General features: G+C 45.9%; 1 pseudogene; it reads left to right on the forward strand.

The window, feature by feature from the left end:
• The first annotated feature begins 786 nt into the window (after positions 1–786).
• LOC143621877 (secreted RxLR effector protein 161 pseudogene) lies at positions 787–16221 on the forward strand (annotated as a pseudogene).
• The last annotated feature ends 3754 nt before the right edge of the window (positions 16222–19975 follow it).

Consider the following 19975-nt stretch of genomic DNA (forward strand, 5'->3'; position numbering starts at 1 on the left):
TGGGTTTTAACCAAGTTTCCACCAGATAAAAGAGTTCTACAGAATAAATGGGTCTATAGAGTCAAGGAAGAACATGATGGGTCTAAACGATACAAAGCTCGTTTAGTGGTCAAGGGTTTCCAGCAAAAGAAGGGAATTGATTATAATGAAATATTCTCTCCAGTTGTGAAGATGACCACCATCAGATTGATCTTAAGTATTGTTGCTGCAGAAAATTTACATCTAGAGCAATTAGATGTTAAGACAGCATTTTTATATGGTGATCTTGACGAGGAGATCTATATGGCACAACCTGAGGGATTTCAGGTTGCCGGGAAAGAAAAATGGGTCTGCAAATTGAAGAAAAGCTTGTATGGTCTGAAGCAGGCACCTAGGCAATGGTACCTAAAGTTTGATGATTTTATGGTGAGAACTGGGTACAAGAAATGCGAGGCCGACCATTGCTGCTACTTAAAGAAGTTTAAAGGCTCATATATCATTCTACTTCTTTATGTAGATGATATGTTAATTGCAGGATCTGATATGAAGGAGATTCGCAAGTTGAAGAAACAGTTGTCTGATGAATTTGAGATGAAAGATCTTGGTCCAGCCAAACAGATTTTGGGGATGAGTATATCCAGAAAGAAAGATGGCTCCATAACACTATCCCAAGAGAAATACATATGGAAAGTGTTAGAAAGATTCAGGATGAATGATGAGAATACTAAACCGAGAAACACACCTTTGGGAAGTCATTTCAAACTTACCAAAGACCAGTCTCCCAGAACAGAGGAAGAAAGAACAGAGATGGCTAAAGTTCCGTATGCATCTGCTGTTGGCAGTCTCATGTACGCCATGGTTTGTACACGGCCAGACATTGCTCATGCTGTCGGGGTAGTTAGTCGTTTTATGTCGGATCCGGGAAAGGAACATTGGGAAGCGGTGAAATGGTTACTCAGATACTTAAAGGGTACTTCCAGTTTGGGGTTATGTTTTAAGGGGAAGGATACAATTCTCAGGGGTTATTCAGATGCTGATCTGGGTGGATGTAAGAAGACGTTTAAAAGCACTACTGGTTTTGTTTTCACAGTCGGGGGAACAGCAGTATGTTGGATGTCCAGACTTCAGAAAAGTGTTGCTTTATCAACCACTGAGGCAGAATATATGGCAGCAGCCGAAGCAAGTAAAGAATTAGTATGGTTGAGAACTTTTCTTGAAGAGTTGCGAAAGAAACAGGCAGAGTTCTTCTTATATTGTGACAATGAGAGTGCAGTGAAACTTGCGAAGAATCCAGTTTATCATTCGAAGACTAAGCACATCGGGAGGAGATATCACTTTGTCAGAGATTTGATCAGTGATGGTGTTTTCAGTTTGAAAAATATCTCAGGTGCTAAGAATCCAGCAGATATGTTCACCAAGCCGGTGATGCTGGATAAGCTGAAGCTGTGCAGAGCTTCAGCAGGCCTTCAGGAATAATGTTGAGAAGGCGAAGGGTAACTAGGAGGTGCAAAACCAGATGGGTTTTATTTTACATGTACAAGGCAATGCAGGTGAAGACATTTTACGTCTCCAAATGGGAGCAGGTTGAAATGTTTGACGCATCCAAGTGGTGGTTTAGAGAAGATGTCTCGAAGCCCAAGTGGGAGATTGTTATGTTGTGGTCTCCGATCCATCATGGGTCGGGTCCGGTTTAGACGAATAGACAGAATTAGGAGATTAAGCTGTTTGAGTTTTGGCCAAGCCCAAAAGCTCTAATCAGGCCCAGTTTAGTTAAAGGGTTAAACCCTAATTGTCTAGTCTATATATTCTCTCCTGTACTTGTAAGTTTGTATCACTCAATAATAAGAAAACCCTAGTTATCGACAGTGGACGTAGGTCATACACCGTGACCGAACCACTTAAATCCTTGTGTCTCTTTCGTTTATTCTTTCGGTTTTACTTTTGTATTCGTGTTTGTGTGTGACTCCGAACCTAACAAAAGCAACATGTTGTTTGGTTGTTTTTGCCTACTTTTTGGAGGAAACTTATGAATATTTACCTATAAGGCTTTTCTTAATTTAAAATTATGGATCTTATGTTATGTTTTTAGGATTGGTTGAATATTGATCTTTTAAGTGTAGAGATCTTATAAAAAATTGATTTTTAAATTAATTTTTAATTAGGATTCTATGATTTGTAAAAATTCGTCAGTTAACTGATTCAACCAAGTTATGGGATTCTTGCATTTCTCATCATATATTCATATGCATTTTTATTTCTCATCTAATGTATTATAATCTTAGGAGTTGCTACTGAATGTGATTTTGGTCACAAGGGTATGTTTCTCATGTTTATTTGTGAAATTTTTCAGAATCCTGAAGCTCAAAACCATATGAAAGCTTATGTTTGGAATCACCAAAAATTACCATAGATGTGGATTATGCTGCTATTTTAACTGTAATTGACCCCAAGGTATATATCTGTCTATTTTCTTACTTGACTTTATATTGTTGTTTAAATTTTAATTACATTTAGTATTTGAGGTTTCTTACTTCTATAAATTTCATATGGTCAACTATTTATGTTAACTCATATTCATTTTTCAAACTTTTTCAAGAATTTACATCAAAAAAATATAAAACTTTTTACCCTAAACACTTAAACTTTCTTCATGTGTTCAGCCTCCTTAAAATTGCTTTACACTATTTCTAGATTTAAAAAATAAAGTGGCAAAAAATTTCCATCAAATTTGCATTCTTTCTTAAAGTTACTTCTAAACACATATTTGAAAATTTTCATTTGTCCATTATATACAATTCAACTTATATAAGATTATCTTCAACATTAGCATTAGTCTCAATACTTTACATAAATTATAATCTGAATTGACCATACAAATAAGATTATCTTGAAAATTTTCATTTATTTCATATAAGATTATCATTTGAAATTTTCATTAATTTATATTTTTCATATGGTCAACAATTTATGTTGACACATATCCATTTTTTAAACTCTTTCAAGACTTTACACCAAAAAGGTATAAAACTTTTTACCCAAACACTTAAACTCTCTTCATGTGCTCAGTCATCCTTAAAATAGCTTTAAATTTCAGCCTTTCCAAATCTGACTTTTCTTTTGTTACACCCTATATTTTTTATTTGACCTTACATATGTTCATTGAGACCAAAGTTTTCAAACCTTTTCACCAAAAAATTAACTAGCACGGTTACCAACACAGATTCAACTTTATGCATTTTTGATCCATACCTAAAAATAGATTTATGCTCTACTCTTCAACATTATAAATATAGCCCATGCTCCATCAGATTTCTACAAACCATCTTCTCATTTCTGTGTGTTTATTGAGTTCTTACACTAACAAATACCACTTGAAGAAACGTGGATCTACTCACTGGTAGCAGATCTACTTTCCTCGGGTATGATTAAACTGTTTCACCGATGGTTCCTCTGAATCCGTGTTCTTCCACCTACAAAATGAACAGCGCCGTTACTTACCCCTCAGAAAGGGACAGAGGGGTCCTCTTTGGGGTAACCCTCCGGCGTGAGAATCAGTATCTTTGTGGAGAAGATAATAAAGTGTGAGTCAGTGAATCTCAAGAGTATTGCTGAATCGCTGAATACTCTTGATTGTGTGACTGTGTGTTTTCTGTAACTGACTGTGAGTGAATATAATTCAATATGATTGAATGTGATATCACTGCTTGTAACTGTCAATGATTGAGTATGAATGAATGTGTCATCAAAGTGGAGTTGATGCTGTATTTATAGTGCTAGGGTTTCCACTGGTTGGGCTCAGCCTCGTTGGCCTCCTCCAATCGCACTGCGCCACGTGTCCTCTGGGACACCTGGCGCTTTCTCGTTGGTTGTAATCATGTGATAGCACATGTGTCATGCTGAGTTGTCGACCTTTCATTTGGCAGCTGTCAACATCAGCATATTCTTACTCCTTAAAAAGATGCCTTCTGGAAGATTGTCTGACGTGCACAATCAAGGTTGCCCTGATCCTGATTTGGATAAGGACGAGGTTGATTATGTGTACGTGTGATATGCGCCCATCCTGAGGATGCGCGAAGTCTTCTTTTTATTCTCACGCGCAGATATTTCATGCGCAGGTGTGATATGCACGAGCGTGTGATATGCGCCGCGCGCTGGTGCGCCACGCGCATATGTGACGCGCGAGCATATGTGATGTGCAAGAGCATGTGATATGCGCCGCGCGCATATGTGATGCGCGAGCATATGATGCCTGAGCATGTTTTGTATGCGCCATGCGCCTGGGTTTTGGCTTTGTGCCTTCATAATGTCTTTATCTTGTGGGTTGACCCGCCTTGCTTGGTGTTGAGGCGGGTACATACCTCTTCAAGCCCCCCCAGTCTAATGTGTGTCTTATCTTGCGCGAGGTAAGATAGATATTAGACTCACTGAATTGTCCTTTTATAGGGGGTTTTGTCGTTTTCTTGGTTGTTTCCATCGTCGCGCGAAGTTCTATCCATTTGGTTGAAAACGAAAGGTCCAAACACGTGGTTGGTTAGTGATGACGTGCGCCGTAAACGTGTCAGACGTTTCGTGTGCTCGAGGTGCTACAGTTGCCTTTCACGTCCCCTCACACAGCTGTCTTGAACACGTGTCGCACTCGCATTGGTTAGTACCTGCGAGTGGGGGCGCGTCTCTGTTCCGTGGCAGGTCGGTTACATCTTTTTGTCCCCTCACACAGCTGTTAGGGACACGTGTCGCGCTTTCGTTGGGTTGCCCCTGCGAGTGGGGGCGCGTGAAATCCGATCAGCTGCCACATTTCTCTCTCCTGGGCCTATAAAAGCAGGCCCTTAGGAAATTTTTATCTTCATCTTCATTGTTGCTAAAATTCAAGTTTCTGCTTTCACATTCTGGTTTGAGTGTTTACATCGATTCGAATCCTCGATTATCGGCTATTACAGTTGTATGTCTGATAGTTCATACTCGTCTAGCCCTTCAATCACCTCCGTTGCATCTCGAAGACGCCGTGTGAAATCTGTGGTGATGTCGACATTGAAGCAAAAGGGGAAGGGGAAGAAGGTTGTTGAGACCACATCGGAGGAAGTAGGGAGGACCAAGGCCACCAAAAGGTGGAATGAAATCCCCTGCAAATTGAAGCAGGCAGATCTCGACAACCTCATCACCTCTCAGGGCTTTCCCACCCTGTTTGGCTGCATGTTGCCTAGGTCCGGGCAAACGGCGGCGGACCCGCCTGCCGGCTATATATCCCTATATAGCCACTTTTTCACCCACTGCAACCTTCGTCTCCCGATGACAAGGTTTGTGGGTGCACTGCTGAAGTTCTATGGGATTCACATATCCCAAGTCCATCCGTTTGGACTCGTGCGCGTGACTCACTTTGAGTTCATGTGCAAATCCCAGCGCGAGGAACCCACTCCTCGGCGCTTTCAATATTTTTATAAGGCCAAGATCCAAGACAATTGGATCTCTTTTATTCCTCTCAGTCAGAAGGTGAAGTGCTCCACTGTTTCATTCAAGAGCCTTCATGACTGGTCTGAGAGGTTTTTTACATTAAGGCCGGTGTGATCCCCATCCGTATGACCATGCGCTCTATCACTTCTGCGCCTGCGGATGAGGGTGTCCTCAAGAACCCAACTGGCGCATGGGTTAAGAAACTGACCGCCGAACCATCCCCCGCGAAGAAAATTTGCGAGGAGGCGCTGGTTGGGGTCGGCATGAGCAGGCTCTGGGCCGACAGCGCGCTTGAACCCGTTATCCAAGTCGACGGGTTGTGTAAGTTTTTTTTTTTTTTTTTTTTTGCGAACATCGTTCTTTTGCTGATATCATTTAACTTGTCTTTGCGCAGTCACCAAGGATTACATCCTTGCCGCTTATGATGAACATGTGGAGGGCGGCTCCGTCGAACTTGGCGCTGGGGAGGTTGGTTTCCCGGATCGCTTCGATGACATGTTCATCCCAGTGGATCTGGATTTTGACTTTGACGGTGACGCGCCTGGTAAGCCTTCGCACTCCTGCTCATTCCTTTAGAATACCCAAGTTTATTAATAGTTCTGTCGCTTGTTTTTGTAGATGCGCTTGAAAACTACGAGCTAGAGCTCGCGGAAGAGGAGGAGGAGGAAGAGGAGGCGCCCCTACTAAAGCGCAAAGCTAAGGGGAAATCTGGCGCAGGGGCCAGTAAGAAACAGAAGAAAGATGACACCCCTGTCGCTCATCCCCATGCTCAAACGAAGGGACCTAAGGAAACCCAGGTGTTTACCACAAAGGTTTCTTTAGCTTCTCTGCCTGTGAGAGTGGGCAGACCTCCTGTCCACTTGAGGTATGGTGGCATCGCTTCCTCCTTTCGCGCGGCTGAAGAGAGAAGCAGTGCCGCGCCTGCAACAGGTATACTTTATTTATCTTCATCTGGCTGAATTGTTATTAAACCTTTGCTCCTTTAAATGTTTGCAGAGGCAGGGACGGTAACAGATCAGCCGCAGGCGCCACAAGGTGCCACGGCTGCGCCGGGGACTCCATCGAAATCCCCTGTTCTACCCTCTGAAAAGGGTAGAATGGATTTTATGGCGATGTTCGATGCGCGAACAGAATTGCGCCAAGGTAAGTTTTGCACATATGTCTTCTGAATTTTTCCCTTTGGAGTCAGTTATAAACAAATTTTCCTTGTTTATTTGTTCATAGGAGTTGTAGCTGGCGCAACAGTTGCTGGTGATACTCCTGGCGCCGCTGCCGGCGCCGCTGGTTCTGGTCCTGCTCCTGCTAGTGCTGAGTCTCCCCTTATTGGGATTACCAAGGAGCAGGAAACCGTATTGCGCGCCGAACTGGCGGCGTCGAGACCTCCCTCGCCTCCTCCTGCATGCAGCCCTCCCCGCGAGGCTGGTTTGGAGCCTTCCAGGTCGCAGGAGAAGAGGCCTGTTGAAGAAGACGAGGAGGACGAGGGGGTTCAAGTTGAAGACTCCTTGGGAGACCGCGCCAGCCCTGCGATGCCGCAAGTGTTCGCAGCGCAGACTTCTGGTGGGGCTGGCGCTGACTTTCCTGCTTCATCCCCGCAGGTATGTATTGATTTGTTGGTCCGCTGCGCGTACCTCCATATAAGTATGTTTTATGACTTAGAACTTTTCTTGTGTTTTTGCAGGAAGGTGACCACGTTTACCGCCCGAGATGGAATATTAATGAAGAGAGTTCCTTTCAATCCATGGGCGTATGCGAGGACTTCTGGGCTCATGCCGTGCCTCCTACTGAAAGGAGGTATCAGGAGGGGCGCACCCGCGCGGACTTGCTGAACGACCATGTTTTCGCTGGGTCGGCTTTCTTCGCTGCTTCCCAAGAGCTTCGTCGTGATTATATTAAAGTACGCGACGCTCTTGTGGAAGCCCAGCGAGAGGCTAAGGTGGCCGCCTGGAACCTGTCTGATGCTCGCGCGCGAGCTGAGAAACTCCAGGCGGAGCTCAGTGAAAACCGAGCAAGTGCCAACACCGCATACATCAAGCGCGGGCATGAGCTTCAAGCTGCGCGGGAGAAGCAGCAGTTGGCGGAGGCCGAAGTTGCCAAGTACGCGCGCAGAGTGCGTGTCTTGGAACAGCAGGCCGAGGCGCGTGACCAAGCTATCGTCCAGAGTATCACTGAGAAATCATCACTGGAGAGCGAGGTTGCGCGCCTGAAAAGGGATTTGGCGGCCGCGCAGGCCGATAGAGATGAGGCCTTGGCGACGGCGGCGTCTAGCCAGGAAGCACTTGGTGCTGCGCAGGCGGAGAAAGAAAAAATTTTGGCGGCAGCAGCGTCTGATAAGGAGGAACTAAAAAAGACTAAGGAAACTGTTGAGTTATTAAACTCTCAGGTTCCTGCCCTCGAGACGTCTGTTGCTGGCCTCGCGCAGGATCGCCAATGGCTGGTGTCACAGGGCATGGCTCGCTGCGCTTTGGCGATGAAATATTCCGCCGAGTTTCAAGCCCTTGTGATGGACTGCAATGCCGCCGCGCGTTTGGTGGGCCGAGCTGAAGGGTTTACGGATGGGTATGAGTATGGCATGTTGAGGAAGAACCCATCCGAGTACCCTTACAAGAGCGATGCGGCCTGCGCGGACATGGCCGCGGTGGGGGAAAAGTATATGAATACTCCCATCCCCATTCTTATGCAGGTACCTTGATGTTAATGAGTTTTACTTGACTAACTTTTCTAAGTGTTTTGTACTCATTACTTTTCTAATGATTTACAGATAGCTGCGCTTGCTGACCAGCCCGACCTCGGCGCGCTAAAGAAGTTGCTTGATGATTGCGAGAGGGCTGGTGGCGATGATGGTGGCGCGGGAGATGTTGCCCCTGCCAGCGGCTCTGGCGCGGCGAAAGAATCTGCTCCTGACACCGTTTTGATCGAAGACTCCAATGAGGAGGAAGAACTTGACTATTGTCAGTTCGGGGATGAGGAGCAGACCGCGCCAGATGCTGCGGGAGATGATGAGGGTGATGAAGCGGCTGACGTCGACGTGGAGACTTGAGAAGCCCTTCATCAAATTTTGTATATTTATTTTTTATACTTGTAATTTGTAACTCATCATACTTGTAAATTTCGATCCAATGGAATGAAACTTGTTCTCTCCTTTTCATATCTTGCGCATTTCCATTCATCTCTTCATGTTTGGTTGTATAGATATAAGATATGCTTGCACGTTAAAATAAGAACAAGGTTGTAAGGAAATTATTCACTTAACCTCTGTTCTATTTTGTTTGTGGTTTTCGCAGTATCTTGCTCATGCTGACATGCGCGCTAACTTTTCGTTATTTCTTTTTCGCGCGTCGTTGTCGCGCGGTATGGAAGTATGAGTTTAGCCATTACATGTCAGCTTGTGTTACTCAGATATCCACTATGATTCCGCGCGCGGCCTCGACCTGAGACCTTAACATGATATGGCATGTACTTTGCCTTAGTTGTGTTTAAGGATTTTTATGATCAGGCTGCGCGGGATGTAAGATGGATGTTTGTGAGTGTTTTGAGCTAAGGCTCTTTGTTTTGGGCTAAGGCCCTGACGTTTTTAGAGTTAAGACTCATTAACGTGTTTGAGCTAAGGCTCGTAAGTTTGGGCTAAGGCCCTGGCGTTTTAGAGTTAAGACTCGTTAACGTGTTTGAGCTAAGGCTCGCGCATGTATGTTTTACTTCGCTTTATTTTGTTTTGAAGTCAATATAGTGTTGTCATATTGTTCCAATTTAATAAAGGAAGTGTGAAACATGTATGCAAAGGTAATAGAACAAATATTGAAAGATAGCGCGACAAATATTGAAAGATAGCGCGAATCATCATTCATGATGGCTTAAAAGCCTTGATTACAAATTTGAACTTTTTACATGAAGCATTTTCTAAGTTGTGCCGCGTTCCACGCGCGCGGTATCTTTTTTCCATTCAAATCTTTTAAAGTGTACGCGCCTTTCCCCAAATCTTCTGAAATTTGATAAGGTCCCTCCCAATTGGGGGACATTTTTCCTGGGGGTATTGCGCGACTAGCTTCATTGTTTCGAAGGACAAAATCATTTTTCTTGAAGTGGCACTCTTTAACGCGCTGATTATAATATTTTTCCAGCTTTTTCTTGTATCTGGCTTCATTAATGATAGCCGCTTCTCTGCGCCCTTCAAGCAAGTTAAGGTCCAATCTTCTTTCGCGCTCGTTATCAGTTTTGCTCATCATGAGTACTCTATGGGATGGGCATCCAATTTCTGCTGGGATCATAGCCTCTGTCCCATAGGTTAGGCTGAACGGGGATTCACCATTGCTAGTTTTGCTTAATGTCCTGTGCGCCCACAGGACATTAGGTAACTCTTCGACCCAAGAATGGGATTCTCCCTCCAACCTTTTCTTCATCCCATTTAGCAAACTTTGATTCGCGCGCTCCACTTGGCCATTCCCCTGAGGGTGGTAGACGGACGTGAAGATTTGGTTGATGTGCAATTCTTTGAGCCAGCTTGATATCTTCCTGTCAGTGAATTGTTTGCCATTGTCGCTCACAATTTCCATAGGAAGGCCAAAACGGCAAATGATGTGGCTCCAGATAAATTGCTTCATCGCCTCAGCTGTGATTTTTGCTAGTGGCTTGGCTTCAACCCATTTTGTGAAATAGTCTATCGCCACTACCAAAAATTTCACTCGCCCTTGCGCTTGCGGCAGAGGCCCCACAATATCAATGGCCCATTTGTGGAAAGGCCATGCGGAGGTGACTGGAATCAAGTTGTTCTTTGGACGCATGGTGTTTGGCGCGTAGCTCTGACATGCCTTGCATTTTTGGATTTCTTTTAGCGCATCCAAGTACATGCCTGGCCAATAGTAGCCTGAGCTCATCGCCTTGGCAACCACCATGCGCGGACCAGCGTGAATTCCACAGATTCCTTCATGAATCTCCCTAATCACATAGATTGCTTCTTCAGCATCCAGGCATTTCATGAGCGGTCCAAGATAAGAGCGCCGATATAATGTACTATCAAGTAATTCATAGTTCTGTGCCTTGTGTCTTATCTTTCTCGCCTGTGCGCGATCATCCGGTAACTTCCCCTCCTTCAGGAATTCCATTATTGGAGTTATCCAGGATGAAGGAGTTGTATGAATTACAAGGACCGATTGCGTTTGCACTGACGGGCTGCTCATTATTTCCACCCTAACATCTTTGCCAAAGTGATCAAAATTAGTTGATGCCATTTTACTCAACGCGTCAGCGGACTTGTTTTCGCTGCGCGAGATGTGTATGATTCTGAAGAAGTCAAACTGCTCAACGAGCTTTTTTGCCTGCTCTAGATACAGAGGCATTGTGTTCTCCTTGGCGTCATATAGGCCGTTGACCTGAGCAGCTACCAAGTAAGAATCAACATGCGCCTCTAGTCTTTTAACCCCAAACTTGCGCGCGATGCGTAGACCAGCCAGCAGGGCTTCATACTCAGCCTCATTGTTGGTACTCTTGAAGTCCAACCTGATAGCATAAGTATATTCATGATTATCAGGGTCCACCAGTTTGAGGCCTGCGCCGGACCCTTCGCTGTTGGAGGCTCCATCAGTGAATAGCCTCCAAACATCTTCTTCATCATTTGCTCGCAGAGGGTCTACCTCGCGCTGAGCTTCTTCAATCTTTCCCTCTGGGATTTCCGTGATGAAATCCGCCAAAACTTGACCCTTTATCGCTGGACGGGGCTTATAAGTGATCGTGTGTTCACCTAATTCCAGCGCCCACTTTGTCAGCCTTCCGGAGAGCGCGGGGCGTCGCAAGACTTGCTGGATGTTGTAACCAGTCAGAACTTCAATAGGATGACCATTGAAGTATCTATGGAGCTTGCGCGACGCGTGTGTTAGTGACAAAACTAACTTTTCCATGATGGAATAGCGCGTCTCAGGGTCTGTGAGCACCCGACTCACATAGTATATCGGCGTTTGTATCCCCTTGCGATCCACCAATAATACTGCGCCGATCGCGCGGTCTCCAGCTGACAGGTACAATGTAAGGGTCTCGCCAGGAAGTGGAGCTGTGAGCGCTGGCAACTTTATGAGACATTCTTTTATCTCAGTGAAAGCTTGCTCAGCCTCAGGCGTCCACTTGAATTGGCTCTTCTTCAAACAGTTCCTCAAGGTGTTAACGAATGGAGTAGATTTGCTGGCGTGGTTCGCCAGGAACCTGTTGATTGACACCAATCTACCATTCAGCTTCTGAACCTCTTTCATGGTGGATGGTGAAGGCATGTCAAGGATGGCTTCCACCTTTTCCGGGTTCACCTTGAAACCATCCTTAGTGACCATTACACCAAGAAATTTCCCCTCTTCTGCGCCGAAAGTACATTTGCTCGGGTTGAGCTTCATGTTAACTTCCGTTAGGCGCTGAAAAGTTTCCTCGATGTCTTTGAGCATTTGTCTCTCCTCCCTGCTCTTGATCACCAAATCATCAACGTAGACTTCTAGATTTCTTCCGATTTGTTCACTGAAAACCGAATCCATAAGTCTCTGATAGGTTGCGCCCGCATTCTTTAAACCAAAGGGCATTTTTGTGTAACAAAAAACACCCTTGTCGGTTCTGAAGGCAGTCTTGTCTTCATCCTGTGGTGCCATTTGAATCTGGTGATAGCCTTTGTAGGCATCCAGGAAACATTTGAGCTTGAATGGCGCCACGGAGTCCACCTTTGCGTCGATGTTTGGGAGGGGGTAACAATCTTTCGGACATGCTTTGTTGAGGTCCTTGAAGTCAATACACATTCTCCATGACCCGTTGCTTTTCTTTACCATCACAGGATTGGCTACCCATGTCTGGTATCGAATCGGGCGGATGATGTTTGCGCGCAACAGGTCCTCCACTTGCTCATTCATGGCCTTCGCCTTTTCATCCCCCATGATTCTCTTTTTCTGTGCAATTGGCTCCACCGACTTAAACGTGTTAAGAGAATGTTGCGCCAAGTCTCGCGGGACCCCCGTCATATCGGAGTGTTGCCACGCGAAAACCGACGTGTATTTTGTGAGCAACTTTTTCATTCTCAATCTCGTTTCGTCTGAAATGGTAGCGCCAATTGTGACCGTTTGCTCTGGGAATTTTGGGTTTAAAATCCACTTCTCTGGCGCATTGTCAGCCATTGTAAGTTTCATTCTCCCTTCCCGCGGCGTGCTTGTCACTGCGCACAAATGATCGCGGTAAACAAATGCTACGCCTGTTGGTGTAGGGATCCCCAATGCGCCGTGCGCTGGCGACGGTACAGCATTAAATTGGGCAATCGTTCCCCTACCCAGGATCATATTGTGGCATGACGTGGTGGGCAAGACCAAGAAGTTGACAACTTCGGCTCGCTTGTGCTCATCATCCCCTATAGTTAGTTCAAACTGAATCTGGCCTAGGGGATGTATGATTTCATTTGAGACACCACAGATTGGTGCGTTCACAATTTCGAGCCGCGCTTGGTCTGCCGGGTCTAACTTTCTGAAACACTGCTCATACATAATGTCAGATTCGCTTCCAGTGTCCACCAGGACCTTTGACACTTCGTAATGAGCAATGTGTGTGGTAATGACGAGAGGACTGCTTATTGAAGGGCCTCCCCTGATTCTTGGGAAGATGACTTGCTGCTCGCGCCAATCTCCGTGGATTTGCGCGCTTCTCTTTCTTGACGTCTGCCCTTGTCGTCCCCCCTCAGCCACACAGATTCTTTTGTACTTCTTGCTGGCAGAGGCTCCTTCCGGTTGCTCATCTTCTATTCTTTGGTTTTTTACCAAGTGAGCCAGCCTGCCCGACTTTACATCCTTCTCGATCGCATCCTTTAAATGATGGCATGCGTCGGTGTTGTGGCCCGGGGACCTGTGAAATTCACAATATTTGCCACTGTTTTGCGGTCCCTTGTAGTGTAGTTGTTTGGGGGGCTTGAATTGGACATTCTCAGTACTTAACACCTGTGAAGGTGTTTTAGTGAGGGGCGTCCATATTCTTGGCAGAGGTCTGCTAGGATCTCTGCCGCCCTCCCTCTTGTCACCCTCCCCGCGATTACGAACTTCTTTTTGGGGCTGTGGTGAGGTTGGTTGCGCTTGTTTTTCCGCGGAAGAAAAACTTGTTGGCTGCAACCTGGACCATACAGAGCTCTGTTTGGCCCTCTTATCTTTGCTGCGCGGTGACTCTGCCTGATGCGCTCTTTCTCTTGCCCTATCTTGGGCAATCTGTTTCTCATTTCTCGCGAAAACTCGCGATGCCTCCATTAACTTGGCCCACGTGGTGGGCATACCATCTTTGCTTACAAGAGCCCGGCGGAGTTGGTCACTGCGCGCGCCTTGTATAAAGGCCACGCGCAGGAGCTGCTCAGTTATACCCCCGATTGCCAGGGATTCCTGATTGAAACGAGTGATGTAATCTTCAATCGTTTCATCATTCCTGCGTATGCAGTGCATGATGTCATCAGGATCGCGCGTGTGCCTGCGCTGCTGTACGAAGTGGGCTTGGAACTTTTCTAATAGTTCCTCGAACCCATCAATTTGCCCTGTCGGCAAGCTCTCGAACCATACCCGCGCTGCGCCCGTGAGGCAGCGAGCAAACATATGACACCATGTTGGCATCGTCCAGCTCTCTAGGTTTCCCGTGTTATAGAAACCTTGCAAAAAGTCATCTGGATCTGTTGTGCCATCATATTTGCCCAGACCACTTGGCATCTTTGTCTTGTGCTGGATGGGAGCCTGCGCGATGCGCGCAGTAAACTTTGAGTGTTTTACCAGGATGGCTGGTCTATAGGGCGTGGTTACGTCCACTTGCCCTCTGATCGGTGGGCTGTACGGCATGTGCAGATCCAGATCTGCTCTGGCTCCAGGCGCCATGTTCACAGGCGCGCGAAGCTGTGAGCCTCCTGCATGAGTATCCCGTGTCTTCCTCAAGCTATGCACTTCTTCATCACTGAACTCAGTGTGTGCAGTGTGAACAGAATGTCCCTCTTCCGGCGCGCGCGGCCTCTTTGTAGTCTGCTTATCAAAAGCTTGCCTTTGTGCTTGGTCGGCTAGCCTCTTCTGCTTGACCATGTCGTTGTACTTTTCAATCAGACGCCGCTGCTCGTTTATGAGCCATTCATTCGGATCATTTGCTTCATCTTCTGGACCCATTGGTCCTTTCAGCTTCGCGCCGGCCATATTTTGTAACGTGTGATCGTCTGGAGGAGTTTCAGTCTGGCCGTGAGGGGTTGTGACGAAGGGACGGTTGCTGGTGGTACGCGTAGAATCACGCGGAACCCTCAGAACCTGCTGTCCGTCGTTAACACCCTCACGTTCAATATCCTCCAGAGCTTGATCAACGTTACGAACTCCAGAAACCATGGTGATTGATTTTTTTGTAGATCTGGATGAGATCTGATTGCCGTTTGTAACAGTGGATGGCGCCAATGAAGAAACGTGGATCTACTCACTGGTAGCAGATCTACTTTCCTCGGGTATGATTAAACTGTTTCACCGATGGTTCCTCTGAATCCGTGTTCTTCCACCTACAAAATGAACAGCGCCGTTACTTACCCCTCAGAAAGGGACAGAGGGGTCCTCTTTGGGGTAACCCTCCGGCGTGAGAATCAGTATCTTTGTGGAGAAGATAATAAAGTGTGAGTCAGTGAATCTCAAGAGTATTGCTGAATCGCTGAATACTCTTGATTGTGTGACTGTGTGTTTTCTGTAACTGACTGTGAGTGAATATAATTCAATATGATTGAATGTGATATCACTGCTTGTAACTGTCAATGATTGAGTATGAATGAATGTGTCATCAAAGTGGAGTTGATGCTGTATTTATAGTGCTAGGGTTTCCACTGGTTGGGCTCAGCCTCGTTGGCCTCCTCCAATCGCACTGCGCCACGTGTCCTCTGGGACACCTGGCGCTTTCTCGTTGGTTGTAATCATGTGGTAGCACATGTGTCATGCTGAGTTGTCGACCTTTCATTTGGCAGCTGTCAACATCAGCATATTCTTACTCCTTAAAAAGATGCCTTCTGGAAGATTGTCTGACGTGCACAATCAAGGTTGCCCTGATCCTGATTTGGATAAGGACGAGGTTGATTATGTGTACGTGTGATATGCGCCCATCCTGAGGATGCGCGAAGTCTTCTTTTTATTCTCACGCGCAGATATTTCATGCGCAGGTGTGATATGCACGAGCGTGTGATATGCGCCGCGCGCTGGTGCGCCACGCGCATATGTGACGCGCGAGCATATGTGATGTGCAAGAGCATGTGATATGCGCCGCGCGCATATGTGATGCGCGAGCATATGATGCCTGAGCATGTTTTGTATGCGCCATGCGCCTGGGTTTTGGCTTTGTGCCTTCATAATGTCTTTATCTTGTGGGTTGACCCGCCTTGCTTGGTGTTGAGGCGGGTACATACCTCTTCACCACTCAACTCATGGAACCCAAGTATCATCTTCTCTTCATATTTTGTTTTCTTTTTCATGTTTTATATCATTGACGTGGTTCATACACTGTTAAACATTTGTTGACAAACATTTATAGTTGTTTACAGCTTGCCTGCACTCGGTAACATCACTTACCTGAAGGATCTGGATTTGTCACGCCGTGATTATACGGTCAAGGTTCGTGTAATCCGGTTATGGAAACAACCCACAAACAACAATCCTCAACAGTGGTACTCCATTGAAATGATCGTTGTTGACGAGCGGGTATATATTTCTCCGTTACTCATATATTATCATTTACTTGCCTTAATAAAATATAAACTTTTTCGTTTTATCCTTACAGGGTATGACTATGCAAGCAAATGTTCTTCGTCGATGATTTTCTAAATTTGAAAGAATTCTCAATGAATCAGGTTATTTTTTACGACTTATCAAACTTTTTTCGTTTACATTGTTTGCTTAAATAATAGTGTTAGTTTTCTTCTCTGTTTAGTCAATACCACATTTAATCATTGTTTTTTTATATCGTAGTTCAACCATTTTGTCTTTTTGGCATATTTTGCTATATGTTATCAATATTTTTAACTATTAACAACTCACCTAACTAAGCAATTTACTTTAAAGGAAATAATATCCATTGAGATCTTTAAACCCATTTAGAATTTGACTAAATCATTTACTAATATATAGGATATTAAATACTGACATTAAATATAGAGCTGGAAATTTATTACACAAATGGAAAGTTGTTTCTACCAATAAATGTAAAGTTGGTCCCTATAGAAATGCCACTTATTACTCTTTGCCTTTTCTTTTCTAATTCGCATAACAAAACTGGTTTTAAACTGATTGAAGGCAAACCGGTTTGGAACTGACCAAACCGGTTTTGTCAGTTACAAGTTTCCAAAGGTTCAACCCGGTCAGGTTTATAACCGGTTTAACATAAAACCGGTTTTGACTACTTTGACTCTAAACCGGTTCAGTTTAAACCGAAACCGGTTTAATTAAAAAACCGGTTTGTACACCTCTAATTGCAAGTAACACCACCTTGCATTACTAAGCAATTTAAGTAAAAACTACTAATATTATTTTTTTTCTCTCTTTTTTCTAGACTGTTATTGAAGAGGTATGTACCCGCCTCAACACCAAGCAAGGCGGGTCAACCCACAAGATAAAGACATTATGAAGGCACAAAGCCAAAACCCAGGCGCATGGCGCATACAAAACATGCTCAGGCATCATATGCTCGCGCATCACATATGCGCGCGGCGCATATCACATGCTCTTGCACATCACATATGCTCGCGCGTCACATATGCGCGTGGCGCACCAGCGCGCGGCGCATATCACACGCTCGTGCATATCACACCTGCGCATGAAATATCTGCGCGTGAGAATAAAAAGAAGACTTCGCGCATCCTCAGGATGGGCGCATATCACACGTACACATAATCAACCTCGTCCTTATCCAAATCAGGATCAGGGCAACCTTGATTGTGCACGTCAGACAATCTTCCAGAAGGCATCTTTTTAAGGAGTAAGAATATGCTGATGTTGACAGCTGCCAAATGAAAGGTCGACAACTCAGCATGACACATGTGCTACCACATGATTACAACCAACGAGAAAGCGCCAGGTGTCCTCGACACGTGGCGCAGTGCGATTGGAGGAGGCCAACGAGGCTGAGCCCAACCAGTGGAAACCCTAGCACTATAAATACAGCATCAACTCCACTTTGATGACACATTCATTCATACTCAATCATTGACAGTTACAAGCAGTGATATCACATTCAATCATATTGAATTATATTCACTCACAGTCAGTTACAGAAAACACACAGTCACACAATCAAGAGTATTCAGCGATTCAGCAATACTCTTGAGATTCACTGACTCACACTTTATTATCTTCTCCACAAAGATACTGATTCTCACGCCGGAGGGTTACCCCAAAGAGGACCCCTCTGTCCCTTTCTGAGGGGTAAGTAACGGCGCTGTTCATTTTGTAGGTGGAAGAACACGGATTCAGAGGAACCATCGGTGAAACAGTTTAATCATACCCGAGGAAAGTAGATCTGCTACCAGTGAGTAGATCCACGTTTCTTCATTGGCGCCATCCACTGTTACAAACGGCAATCAGATCTCATCCAGATCTACAAAAAAATCAATCACCATGGTTTCTGGAGTTCGTAACGTTGATCAAGCTCTGGAGGATATTGAACGTGAGGGTGTTAACGACGGACAGCAGGTTCTGAGGGTTCCGCGTGATTCTACGCGTACCACCAGCAACCGTCCCTTCGTCACAACCCCTCACGGCCAGACTGAAACTCCTCCAGACGATCACACGTTACAAAATATGGCCGGCGCGAAGCTGAAAGGACCAATGGGTCCAGAAGATGAAGCAAATGATCCGAATGAATGGCTCATAAACGAGCAGCGGCGTCTGATTGAAAAGTACAACGACATGGTCAAGCAGAAGAGGCTAGCCGACCAAGCACAAAGGCAAGCTTTTGATAAGCAGACTACAAAGAGGCCGCGCGCGCCGGAAGAGGGACATTCTGTTCACACTGCACACACTGAGTTCAGTGATGAAGAAGTGCATAGCTTGAGGAAGACACGGGATACTCATGCAGGAGGCTCACAGCTTCGCGCGCCTGTGAACATGGCGCCTGGAGCCAGAGCAGATCTGGATCTGCACATGCCGTACAGCCCACCGATCAGAGGGCAAGTGGACGTAACCACGCCCTATAGACCAGCCATCCTGGTAAAACACTCAAAGTTTACTGCGCGCATCGCGCAGGCTCCCATCCAGCACAAGACAAAGATGCCAAGTGGTCTGGGCAAATATGATGGCACAACAGATCCAGATGACTTTTTGCAAGGTTTCTATAACACGGGAAACCTAGAGAGCTGGACGATGCCAACATGGTGTCATATGTTTGCTCGCTGCCTCACGGGCGCAGCGCGGGTATGGTTCGAGAGCTTGCCGACAGGGCAAATTGATGGGTTCGAGGAACTATTAGAAAAGTTCCAAGCCCACTTCGTACAGCAGCGCAGGCACACGCGCGATCCTGATGACATCATGCACTGCATACGCAGGAATGATGAAACGATTGAAGATTACATCACTCGTTTCAATCAGGAATCCCTGGCAATCGGGGGTATAACTGAGCAGCTCCTGCGCGTGGCCTTTATACAAGGCGCGCGCAGTGACCAACTCCGCCGGGCTCTTGTAAGCAAAGATGGTATGCCCACCACGTGGGCCAAGTTAATGGAGGCATCGCGAGTTTTCGCGAGAAATGAGAAACAGATTGCCCAAGATAGGGCAAGAGAAAGAGCGCATCAGGCAGAGTCACCGCGCAGCAAAGATAAGAGGGCCAAACAGAGCTCTGTATGGTCCAGGTTGCAGCCAACAAGTTTTTCTTCCGCGGAAAAACAAGCGCAACCAACCTCACCACAGCCCCAAAAAGAAGTTCGTAATCGCGGGGAGGGTGACAAGAGGGAGGGCGGCAGAGATCCTAGCAGACCTCTGCCAAGAATATGGACGCCCCTCACTAAAACACCTTCACAGGTGTTAAGTACTGAGAATGTCCAATTCAAGCCCCCCAAACAACTACACTACAAGGGACCGCAAAACAGTGGCAAATATTGTGAATTTCACAGGTCCCCGGGCCACAACACCGACGCATGCCATCATTTAAAGGATGCGATCGAGAAGGATGTAAAGTCGGGCAGGCTGGCTCACTTGGTAAAAAACCAAAGAATAGAAGATGAGCAACCGGAAGGAGCCTCTGCCAGCAAGAAGTACAAAAGAATCTGTGTGGCTGAGGGGGGACGACAAGGGCAGACGTCAAGAAAGAGAAGCGCGCAAATCCACGGAGATTGGCGCGAGCAGCAAGTCATCTTCCCAAGAATCAGGGGAGGCCCTTCAATAAGCAGTCCTCTCGTCATTACCACACACATTGCTCATTACGAAGTGTCAAAGGTCCTGGTGGACACTGGAAGCGAATCTGACATTATGTATGAGCAGTGTTTCAGAAAGTTAGACCCGGCAGACCAAGCGCGGCTCGAAATTGTGAACGCACCAATCTGTGGTGTCTCAAATGAAATCATACATCCCCTAGGCCAGAT

Source organism: Bidens hawaiensis, unplaced genomic scaffold, assembly GCF_021521415.1.
Source record: "Bidens hawaiensis isolate Kalapana, Puna unplaced genomic scaffold, B.hawaiensis_p1.1 tig00002977_1, whole genome shotgun sequence".
In the NCBI taxonomy this organism is placed as follows: Eukaryota; Viridiplantae; Streptophyta; class Magnoliopsida; order Asterales; family Asteraceae; genus Bidens; species Bidens hawaiensis.